Source organism: Chiloscyllium plagiosum, unplaced genomic scaffold (genome assembly GCF_037043375.1).
Source record: "Chiloscyllium plagiosum isolate Xiang-an unplaced genomic scaffold, Cpla_swu_hap1 HiC_scaffold_39, whole genome shotgun sequence".
NCBI lineage: Eukaryota > Metazoa > Chordata > Chondrichthyes > Orectolobiformes > Hemiscylliidae > Chiloscyllium > Chiloscyllium plagiosum.
Window position 1 is genome coordinate 86770529 of NW_028270177.1, and position 12463 is coordinate 86782991.

A 12463-nucleotide genomic window follows, 5' to 3' on the forward strand; every position below is an offset into this window, starting at 1 on the left:
TACAGGAACTGAAGGAATTGAAGAGATTACACAGACTGGGAGTGTTGTATGCAGTGGAATGGATTAAACTGATAGGGATGGTTTTAGAGACTCAACGACGTTAGGAAATAATGGGGGTTGCAATGGTGAGAGCGGGTTTCAGCACGTTGGAGGATATAGCCCTGAAGGAGCTTTCACAGATAGCGATGGCTTTCGGGTCTGGTGGGGGCTGCAAAGTAATGGGGATTGTAATGGCTGGGGGCATTTACACAGAGAGGAGAGTATTAGTGATCAGCAGAATTCACAAAACGGGTCTGCAGGACACGACAGAAATCAGAAGGGTTGTATCAACTTGATCGTGTACAAAGGCAGAAAACCTTGTGGGAGTTGGAGCAGCTCAACATGATAGGGAGGGGCATGGAGACTGGAGAAGCTGCAGAAAGATTACTATGCTTAATTCTATAGAACTCCACAAAAGTCTGTCCTGGTTCCTTCTTTACGTTTCTGAACCACTGTCAATACGCTTCTGGTACTAATCCATAAGCACATAAAATAGTCTGTTTGATATATGCATCATCTTTTGACCACTCATGAGACAGCGCTGCAAATACCTCACTGGCTCTGCCTAACAGCTTAGACTGAACTAGCTTTACTCACAAGGCCTCAGGACACTCCACCTGTCTATCCAATTTTTCAAATGAAATATAGAGTTCCTTGAAAATAGAGTCACAGGTCGATAGGATAGCAAAGAAGGCACTTGGTATGCATTCCTTTATTGGTCAGAGTATTTAGTACAAGAGTTGGGAGGTCATGTTGCGGCTGTACAGGACATTGGTTAGGCCACTTTTGGAATACCGTGTGTAATTCTGGTCTCCTCCCTAACAGAAGGATGTTATGAAACTTGAAAGGGTTCAGAAAAGATTTACAAGGATGTTGCCAGGGTTGGAGGATCTGAGCTATCGGGCGAGGCTGGTTTCCCTTGAGCGTCGGAGGTTGATGGATGACCTTATAGAGGTTTACAAAATTATTAGGGGCATGAATAGGATAAATAGACAAAGTCTTTTCCATGGGGTCGGGTGTGCAGAACTATAGGGCATAGGTTTAGGATGAGAGGGGAAAGATATAAAAGAGACCTAAGGGGCTACTTTTTCACGCAGAGGGCGGTACGTGTATGGAATGAGCTGTCAGAGGAAGTGGTGGAGGCTGGTACAATTTCAACAGTTAAAAGGCATCTGGATGGGTACATGAATACGAAGGGTTTAGAGGGAGATGGGTCAGGTGCTGGTTGGTGCGACTGGATTGGCATGGACGAGTTGGACCAAAGGGTTTGTTTCCATGCTGTACATCTCTATGATTTCTGATTCTAATTGCCGAAATCACTGCAGGCAGTCAGAGACCGAGATAGAATTGTAAGGTTCCAAAGTTCGGGTGGAATGCAGGGACTTGATGATGTTGTACATGGAAGTAGGGTTATAGGGACTGAAGCTGGGAACAGAAATAGAGAGAAGCGCAGGGGAAGGCAGAGATTTGGTGGCCAGTGGTCTCTGGTGGAAGTTTCATGTAGAGGGATGGTTTTTGGAACTGTTGGACTTTGGAAAGATAGGTAGATTTGGAGTGGCTGGAGGGGTTTACAAATGCATGGAGAAATGTAGTGACTGGAGCATATGGAGGTGGTGAGGGCTGCAGGAGATGTAATAATTTGGCTGGGCTGTAGAAGCTGGAGGGGTTCTCACAGAAAAGGAGGACTGTAGGAATGTGGGAATTTTACGGAGATAGCAGGTTGGAGCATTCTCAGTAATTATTGGCTTGGAGCACTGTCCAGACTGGGGGAGGCTTCAGAATGATGAAGGGACAGAGCAAAAGTTAGTGGTCGCAAAAATTATAGAACATTAACATGTCACTTCCGTGCTGTGCCACTGAGGGTCATCAGGAGGACAACTGTCCTCATTAAAATGTACAGATCCTCAGGGGAATGGACAGGGTGAATACTGAAAGGATGCTTCCTTCTCCTTATGGGAGAGAGGGAGACAACGAGACTCTATTTGACAAAGATGGAGAAGAAGGAGTTGTCTTTTTCTCCCAATGGCCCAAACCTACTTCAGGTTTGTTCCCACACAGCTCAAAGGAAAGCAAAGCGATAACAAAGAGGAAGGTTGTTTGGGACTGCAGGAGATACGAGACGAAGGCCAGGTTGGAAGGGCTGGATTGAGTGAGAGAGAAGGGAGATGTTCAACAGCAAGAACGGTTCACAGGGAGTGGACATTTTCAGGACTGGAGAACATGTCACGGTCACTCATGAGAGGGAGATAACGATATGGCACAAGGTCAAACACAGCAGGAGGATCCCAAGTTCCGTACCTGTCATTTACTCAGGGAGCTGCTCTCTCCCAGTCTGGTGCCAAGCCCCACATACAAACAGCATGAGGTTTCCCAGTTCCTGGTGCTCAGAGTCCAGTGCACTCACCCCTGAACCAGTCGGTGAAGTATTTACACAGTTGTACATTTCCAGAAACATTGTGTCCTAGCCGACATAAACTGGTAAATTCACATTCTACCGGGCAAAGACCATCTGCACTCAGATTCCCTGGTGATACAATCCTCTGAGTGACAGTCTGCAGAGAACAGCAGAATCCATGAATCCCCATTGCATGGGTCAGGGTTAATGACAAAAGTTTCATTCTTTCAAAAATGACAACTCCTCAATTCCTGCATCTCACAAGACTGCCATTTAAAAATGTTAAATAAACAACATTCCAAATGAAGGCTTTGATGAGGTGAGCTCTGGTCAGTAACATAGATCTGAATGTTACGGAGGGTGCTTTCTACCAGAGCACCACCAGGTCAGTATCAGGCAAACAGACAGAATGGGCAAATAGATTCACAACGGAATTCACATCTCACAGCCTGGCAATTTGAAGCTGTGCTCACCCATTCCGGTAAAGATCTCTAAAAACAGGACATCAGAACCAGGAGACTGGAGGTTGGCTATCGTGTTGCTATTATTTAAGGAAGGCAGTAAAGAAAATCCAGGAAACTATAGACTGTTGAGCCTGACATCAGTGGGCAAGTTGTTGGAGGGAATCGTAAGGGACAGGATGTACATGTATTTGGAAAGGCAAGGATTGATTAGGGATAGTCAACATTGCTTTGTGAGTGAGAAATCATGTCTCTCAAACTTTATTGAGTTATTTGAAGAAGTAACAAAGAAGATTGATGAGAGCAGAGCAGTAGATGTGATCTATATGGACTTCAGTCAGGCGTTCAACAAGGTTCCCCATGGGAGACTGGTTAGCAAGGTTAGATCTCACGGAATACAGGGAGAACTAGCCAATTGGTACAGAACTGGCTCAAAGGTAGAAGACAGAGGCTGGTAGTGGAGATTTGGTTTTCAAACTGGAGGCCTGTGACCAGTGGTGTGCCACAAGGATTGGTGCTGGGTCCAATACGTTGCATTGTTTACATAAATGAGTAGGATGTTAGCATAAGAGGTATAGTTTGTAAGTGTTCAGTTGACAACAAAATTGGAGGTGTCGTGGTCAGTGAAAGAGGTTGCATCCGACTACAATGGGATCAGATGGGCCAATAGGCTGAGAAATGGCAGGTGGATATTAATTCAGATAAATGCGAAGTGCTGCATTTTGCAAAAGCAAATCTTTGCTGTACTTATACACTTAATGGTAAGGCCTGACAGAGTGTTGCTGAACATAGGGAAATTGGAGTGCAGGTTCATAGCTCCTTGAAAGCAGAGTCGCAGATAGGTAGGATAGTGAAGAAGGCATTTGGTATGCTTTCTTTTATTGGTCAGAGTATTGAGTACAGGAGTTGGGAGGTCATTTTGTGGCTGTACAGGACATTGGTTAGGTCACTTTTGGAATATTATGTGCAATTCTGGTGACCTTCCTATCGGAAGGATGTTGTGAAACTTGAAAGGGTTCAGAAAAGATTTACAATGATGTTGCCAGGATTGGAGGGGTTGAGCTATAGAGAGAGGTTGAACAGGCTGGGGCTGTTTTGCCCGGAGCATCGAGGCTGAGGGGTGACCTTATAGAGGTTTACAAAATTATGAGGGGTGACCTTATAGAGGTTTATAAAATCATGAGGGGCATGGAGAGGGTAAAGAGACAAAATCTTTACCTTTCGGTTTGGCAGTCCAGAACTGGAGGCCATCGGTTTATGGTTAGAGGGGAAGGATATAAAAAAGACTTAAGGAGCATTCTTTTTCCCGCAGAGGTTGCTACGTGTATGGAATGAGCTGCCAGAGTAAGTGGTGGAGGCTGATACAAAGGCATCTGGATGGGCATATGAATGGGAAGGGTTTGCAAGAATATGGGCCAGATGCTGGTAGGTGGGACTAGATTGGGTGGTCATATATCTGGTCGGCATGGACGGGTTGGACCGAAGGGTCTGTTTCCATGCTGTACATCTCTTTGACTCAAAGAGGGGCTGAATGGTCCAATCAAAAATGATCTGTGGTTCAAATCATAACATCCTTCAGTTTCCGTAATCCATTCTTGGTTCCATCCTGCAGGCTCTATGAATCCCGCTCCCTCTACACTCCTACAGGACCCACGTCCCTTCCCATGTTTGTACCATCGTCCAGGTTCTGCAGCCCTTCCTACCTCTGTAACATGACCCGGACTCCACAACTCTTCCTTCCTCTGCAATGTTCCCCAGAAAGGCACTGGAGGCCGGAGGCATTTACAGAGTTAGGGAGGGCTATCGGAACTGGAGGATTTTGCAGGCATTAGGAATATAGGGACTTGAGGAGGTTTCAGAGTTTATGAGTGTTGTAGGGACTGGAGGAAGTTACAAAGATAGGGATGGTTTCAGATTGGAGGATTCTGCAGAAAAAAAAACTTTACATGGTTAAAGGCAGGATACTTAGAAGTGTGCACGAACAGTGTGTCCCTGAAGTTACTACTCAAGTTGAGAGGGTGTTAAGAAGGCGTATGGTGTGTTGGCTTTCATTAGAGGGGTTTGAGTTTAAGAGATCCAGGGTTTTGCTGCAGCTCTATAGAGCCCCAGTTACACCACACTTGGAATACTGTGAACAGTTCTGTTCACCCCATTATAGCAAGGATGTGGAAGCTTTAAAGACAGGGCAGAGGATACTTAGCAAGATGTTGCCTGGACTGGAGGGCATGCCCATTGAAGGTAGGTTGTGGAAGCTCGGGCTTTTCAGATCAGAGTGAACAAGGAAGAATGGCGACATGATAGAGGTCTACACGGTAATGAGAAGCATCGATCGCGTGGATAACCAGAGACAACTTCCCTTGGCAAAATGGCTCTCATAAGGGGACATATTTTTAAGGTAATTGGCAGATGATTTAGCTTGGATATCATAGGTACGTTATTTACACAGAGTGTGGTGGGTGCGTGGAATGGACTGCCAGCCGTGATAGTAGATTCAGACACATTACAGACATCTAAGCAACTCTTGCATAGGCACAGCGATTATAGCAAAATGTAGGGTATGTCGGTTAGTTTAGTCTTCAGAATAGGATAAAAGGTCAGCACAATATCAAGGGCTGAAGGGCTTGTACTGGGCTGTCCTATTCTATGTTCTAAATAGCGAGGGTTATGAAGGCAGGAAGAGGTTTCGGGAAGCTGGAGAGGATGGGGTCTGAATGAAGAGACACAAATAGGAGACGTTGCTAAGGTTGTATGATGTAACAGAGACAGAGGGCTGTGGGGACTGGTTGTGGTTTCACAGGGAGAGAGGAGCATTGAGCCATAGGAGGTTACAGAAATGTGGAGAGCTGTAGGGCCGACAGGGGTTTCATGGAGCTGGGGAGGTTGGGAGGGATAGATCAGTTTACAAGGATAAAAACATTGGTAGGATGGGGTGTTTTACACCGACAGGAATGTTTCAGGTGAATGGGGCAGATTACAGAGATAAAGTGGGTTGTACAGACCGACAAACAGACATATGAAGGGTAGTCGTGATTGAAGATGTTTATAGATACAGGAAGGCTTAGCAGGTTATTTAGACATGGAGGGTGTGGAATCATGCAGATTTTCCAAGTGATAAAGACGGCAATTTTGGTTGGAGACAGTTTCACAGATTATGGAGCATTAGTAACCTCCTCCAGTTTGGTCAAAGTGGGAAGGGTTGTAGGGGAGGGTGATGTTTACACATGTAAGAGCTGAAGAAGATTATGGAAATGAGTAGATGGATGGAGACACTGGAGGAGCTTGCATTGACAGGGTGGGTGCTGGCAATGGGAAGATATCACATAGATAGAGGGTCTTGTAGGAACTGGATCGGAAGAGTCACAGGCATTGGAATGACTACTGCAGATTGGGAGTGTTACAGGGACTGAGAGGATTGTGGGGTCTTCATAGATTGATCGTGTCTTTAAGAATGGAAGAGTTTATGTAGATACTGAAAGCTTAGACTCAATGCATGCAGTCTTCATTTCAAGACCAGAGCCTTATTATCCCTCATCAGCCAAGGTTCTCTAAACCTGCCAGATTTTCCCTTTACCCTAATGGGGCATACTGGCCCTGGATTCTTGAGATCACACTTTGAAAAGCCTCCCATTTGCCAGTTGTTCCTTTTGCTTCAAACAGACTTACCCAATCGATTAGAATCATAATATAGAGGTGCCGGTGTCGGACTGGGGATGTACAAAGTTAAAAATCACCCAACACTCGGTTCCAGTCCAACCGGTTTATTTGAAAGCACAAGCTTTCAGAGCACTGCTTCTTCATCAGGTGGTTGTGGAGCACAATCCTAAGGTACAGAATTTATAGCAATAGGATGGTAGTTTCATGAAATATAATATTAAACAAATTTAGCTTAAGCCTTTCATCTGTTACAGTGATTACCAGCGCTTCCAAAGCGAGTTGGATTCTAACTGGGCGTTCTGCAATTTTAAATTCACAGCATTGACGCCTGCCAGATCCTGCAGAATGGCCCCAAACCTGGCCCTGTTCCAGTTTTCCTCTTCAATCTGTGGACCTGCAGATTGTTTTCCATAACAATGTTAAAACGAAGACAGTTGTGGGCACTGGACCCAAAGTGCTCTCTGAATGACACTTCAGTCACTCGCCTGACCTCGTTTTCTGAGGGGAGGTCCAGTGTTGCACCTGCCTGAGTAGAGTGGGACCCTCTGCATATTGATTTAGGAACCTTCCTTGGACACATTTGAAAAATTGCCCTCTGTCCAGGTCTTTTTACACTCGAGGTGGCCCAGTCAATACAGGGAATATTAAAATCTCCAGCCTGCACTCCTCTATCATCCTTGTAGTTATCTACAATCTCTCTACACATCTGCTCCTCTGGTACCTGTTGGGTCTACAACAGTCTACAATACAGTCCCAACAAAGTGACCACCCCCCTTCTTCTTTCTAACTTCTAACCATGAGGAATTTTAAATGAATATATGTTTTAAAAATTGGAATTAACAATCCATAAATAAGTATTGATAAAAATCCAAACACTTGACCTTCAGAGAAACACAACAGTTCCCACAGTTGCTTGCTTGTGTCCTTGGCACGACATACCCGCAGCAAAGTGTTTGCCTCTTGATTACCCTATGAAATGGGTGAGGCAGCTGCTTAGCTCAAGAGCAGCTAGGGATGGCAATAAAGGCTAGTCAGCCAGAGACACCCACATCCCATACCTGATTTAAAAAAAAAATCCATTCAGATTGGTCCCAGCACATTTCCAGTGGAACAATGTCCTGGTCAATCACGTTGGTAGATTTATGGACAGGGTTTTAAACTGACAGAGAGGATGCAGGGACAGGCTTCAGGTGAAAGGAACTTTCCAAATCCAAAGAGAAAACGTGAAGCATTAGAGCATCATGGGCATTTGACCGAAGACAACAGAAAGGAACAGGATGGGACAAAGTTTAACGAAAACTGTACATCAGCAAATCCATTTGTGACAGGAAATTGTTGGAATGAGGAAATTATGTTTTTTATTAATGGACAATGTCTCTGCAACAAGGTAGATGGATTTGTGATACAGAGATAAAAGGGATTTATACACCAGAGAGATGTGGTTACAGGGCGAACAAAAGGTGGATATTCAATGGTTCACAAACTTGTGCAAATTCACGCAAAATGGGCGACGCTAACTATAATGGGTAAGAAAGGCATTACAAGAAAGCATTTGGCATCAGATCATGAAGTAGAGTCAGTCTGAATGTAAATTCTGGCTACTACTTGCCAAGGACACAAGCAGCCGAACAGTTTTATGCACCAAACAGCATTTCATGGCTCGTCACTGCAATAAATAGGAATTTATTGGAATTTTTAATACAGGCATGGGGAACATTTAGTGAAACATCAATATTCGCAAAGTCTGGGACAATCACACTGACAACAGTGATATTGGAAGAGGAGTTCAGAGAATTTTTTTTCCAGTGTTTCTTAGAATAACACATTGTGCAACTGGCGAGGGACGTAACTGTCTCAGAGAGACTGTTGTGTGATAAAACTTAGTGAATGAGTAATGTCACCTGGAGAGATCCTCAGGGAAATTGTGAGAAAGTGCAGTTTAAAGAAATATAAAGTTTTAAAGTGAAACACAGAAAGGACAAGCTACAAGTCGAAACAAAAATAACCAATTAAATGAGCTTGAGAGGAGAACAGACCAAGATAAACAGGCTAAACAGACGGAAATATGAACAGTGGAAAACATTTGAAGGAACAGTGTGAAATACTCAACAAAAGGACATTCCACTGAAACAGATAAAAACTCAGCAAGAAATCCCCACCGGTCCCTCATTCAGGACAAAATGGATCATATTAGATTATGAGGCTGAGAAGATCACCACAAAGTACTTAAAATCCTGAAGCGAGAGGGTGTTTTAGAGTAAGTTTTAAAGGGACTGCAATGGGTCTACTCGCAGGAGTAGGGCAATGGGAAGGGGAATCGTTGTCAAGGTTTATTGACACGATACAAACATAGAGAGGTGAAGGTACTGGAGGTAGTGACAGTGTTACAGAGAGTGGTCAGTGTCTGAACAGTGTTACAAAACCAGTACGGAATTGCTGCAGCTGGAGGGGCTTGCAGAGGTAAGGAGGGACATACGTATTTTTATTTATTCATTCATGGACCAGCATTCTTTGACCCCATGCTAATTATCCAGAGATTGTTGGGGCTCTGGTGGATAAATATAATACTTTGCTGGACACAGGTGAAGTGCTGAATGACTGGAGGATAGCGAATGTGGTTCCTTTGTTCAAGAAGGGCAGCAGGGGTAGACCAGTTAATTACAGAGCAGATAGTCTGACAGCAGGGGGAGGGAAATTATAGGAAACAATTGTGAGGATGAATCGACACTTGCAAAAGTAAGGATCAACTCGGTTTAGTCATCACGGATTTGACAGAGGAAGATACTGTCTGAGGAAATCAGTTCAGTTTTTTTGAAATGGTGCTTAAGTGTATTGATGAGGGCAGTGCAAATGATGTGGTTTACATGGACTCGAATAAGTCCTTAAACAAGATCCAACATGGAAGGCTGGTCCAAAACGATTGGGTTCCAAGGCAAGTTGGCAAATTGGATGCAAATTGGTCGATAGAATACTTTCACCAGCGGGTGTACCACAGGGAACTGTGCAGGAACCATTGAACATTAATAACTCAGACTTGAAAGCAGAAGGCATCATTAGTAGATTTCCAGATGAAATGAAAGGTGAGGGTGTTGTTCACAGTAAGGAGGATGGTCTCCATCTGCAGTCTGATGTCGATCAGATGATAATCTGAGCAGAGTTTAGTTCTGATTGAAGTGAGGTAATACTCTGTGGGAGGTACGATAAGCGAAGGACAGACATAATGAACGGTAGGTCTTTGCGGAGTACTGAGGAATACAGGGATCTTGGTGGACAAGTCCATAGACCCCTGAAGGTGTCAGCACAGGGAGACAGGGTGGGAAAGACACCTCAACTGGGAGCGGGAGAGGGACCCATATCCTGGTGGGGTGAATTGCTGGAGCTGCTTGAGAGGATGTAACCTAGTCTGGCAGGGTGTTGGACTTTAAACAGTCGTAAGGCCAGAAAGAAGATTGAGGCTGGTACACGAGTTAAAGTTAGCAATTTCAGCAGACAAGGCAGGCAAGAACATAGCAGGGAATGGAGGAAAACTGATAATTAAACTGTATTTATTTCATTGTAAGGCGCCTGGCAGCTAATGAAGATGAACTCAGGTCACGGTTTAGAACATGGGACTGGGATATTATAGCTATTACAGAAACACAGCTGAAGGAGGGGCAGGACTGGCAGCTCATTGTTTCAAGGTACAGATGCTACAGGAAGCATCGAAGGGGAGGCAAGAGAGGACGTGTGGTGGTGGGTTTTGATGGTGTGAATCATCCCAGAGGGTAGTCCTGTGGGATCACCCAATAAAGCTATGTTAGTGGAAATGAGAAATAAGAATGGGTAATCACTTTGATACGATCAGACTGCTGAACCCTAATAATCAGTGGCAGACTGAGGAACAAATATGTCTGGAGACCTTAAATATCAACCATAATAATAGGGCTGTTATGGTAGGGGAACCCCTGAGGATATACAGTGACTGTAGGAATACACTTTGAGGAGAAAACAGGAAAGGAGAAAGGCTACATGAAATAGCATCAACGGAGAAGACTAAGGGGAACCCAAAGGTGATTGTATAAATATATTAAGAGTGCACAAGTAACTCGGGACAAAATAGCGTCCATTAAAGATCAATGAGGCCATCGATGTGTGGAACTGAAGGACATTTGCTAAGATCCTAAACATCTTTTTCACTCCAGAACTTACTGTGGACAAAGACTGGGGAACTCAGGGAACAAGAGTAATACGTTAGTCCACAATTGAAGTACTCTGCAATTCCAGTCTCTCTGCTATAAGAAGGATTCTGTGAAACTTGAAAGGGCTCAGAAAAGATTTACAAGATGTTGCCCGGGTTGTTGCTGAAGAAGCTGAGGTTATTTTCCCTGGAGCATCGGAGACTGAGGGTTGACCTTATAGAGGTATATATAAACATGAGGGGCATGGATTGTGTTGGGGAGTCCAAAACTAGGGGACATAGGTTTAAGGTTAGAGGTGAATAGTTTACAGAGGGACTGAAGGGACAGTTTCTTCAGACACATGGCGATGTATGTATGGAATGAGCTGAGAGAGAAAGTAATGGAGACTGTTACAATTACAATATTGACAAGGTATCTGGATGGGCATATGAATAGTAAGGGTGTAGACATATATGGGCCAAATGCTGGAAAAGGGAATGGATTTATTTAGATCTTCCGGTCAGCCTGGACGAGTTGGGGACACAAGGGTCTGTTTCCATGCTGCCCATCTCTATGACTTGAAAAGAGTGCATGTTATAGAGGAGGAGGTGCTGGAGGTTTTAAAACACAAAGGTATGGAAAGCCTCAGGACCTGATTAAGTGTATCACAGGACATTGTGGGATGCGAGGGAAGAAATTGTGGACCCCCTAGCAAAGGTATGTGTACTACTGACAGCCATGTGTGATGTGCTGAAAAGGCTGGAGGGTGGCATCATGGACGGTGAAGGAGGTTTTCTGAGATGACAAAGAGATCTTGATAAAGTGAGTGAATGGGCTGAAAAACTGGAGATGGAATTCAATCTGAATAAATATGAGATAATGTATTTTATAAAACAAACAAGGATAGAGCTTTTCCAATTAATGTTAGGGCTTCGGTTCGTGTTTTAGAGCAGAGGGACCTCCAGTGCAGGTACATAATTCTTGAAGTTTGCATCACAGGATGGATAAGGCAGTTATTTGCATGCCTGACTATTGCTCAGTCCATTAAGTGAAGGATTTGGGATGTCATGTTGAGATTGTGCAGACATTTATGAGGCCTGTTCTGCAACACTGTGTCCAGTTCTGGTTGCCCAGTGAAAGGGGGAATATTATTAAGCTGCAGGGCATTCAGAAGAGATTTACCAGGACGTTGCTGGATAAGGAAGGCTTGAGTTCTGAAAGAGGGGTGGACAGGCTGAGTCTTTTTTCACTGGAGCCAAGAGATTGAGACATGATGTTATAAAGGTTTATGAAAAAAATGAGGTATAGATCGATTTAATGGTAGTTGCCTTTTCCCCAGGATGGGGGAGTCTCAAGAGGAGGGGCCACATTTTTAAGGTTAGAGGAGAGAGATGTTCAAAAAAAGATATGGGGCAATTTGTTACACAGAGTGTGGTTTGAGTGTGGAATGAAATTCCTGAGAAAGGGGATGATGTTGGTGCAATTACAACATTTAAAAGATATTTGGATAAACAGGTGAATAGGGAAGGTTAGAGTGATATGGGCCATTTTCAGACAGCTGGAAAGAGTTTAGTTTTAGATTATGGTGGGTATCAACCGAAGGGTCAGTTTCCATGCTGTGTGGCTCTATGACAAGAATATGGTTTTATTCCATTATTGAAGAAAGAATCAGGGCTGGGTCCACTGATGGGCATCATCTATATAAACGATTTGGTTGAAAATAGAGGAATGATTGTGCGAAAGTTTGTTGATGATCA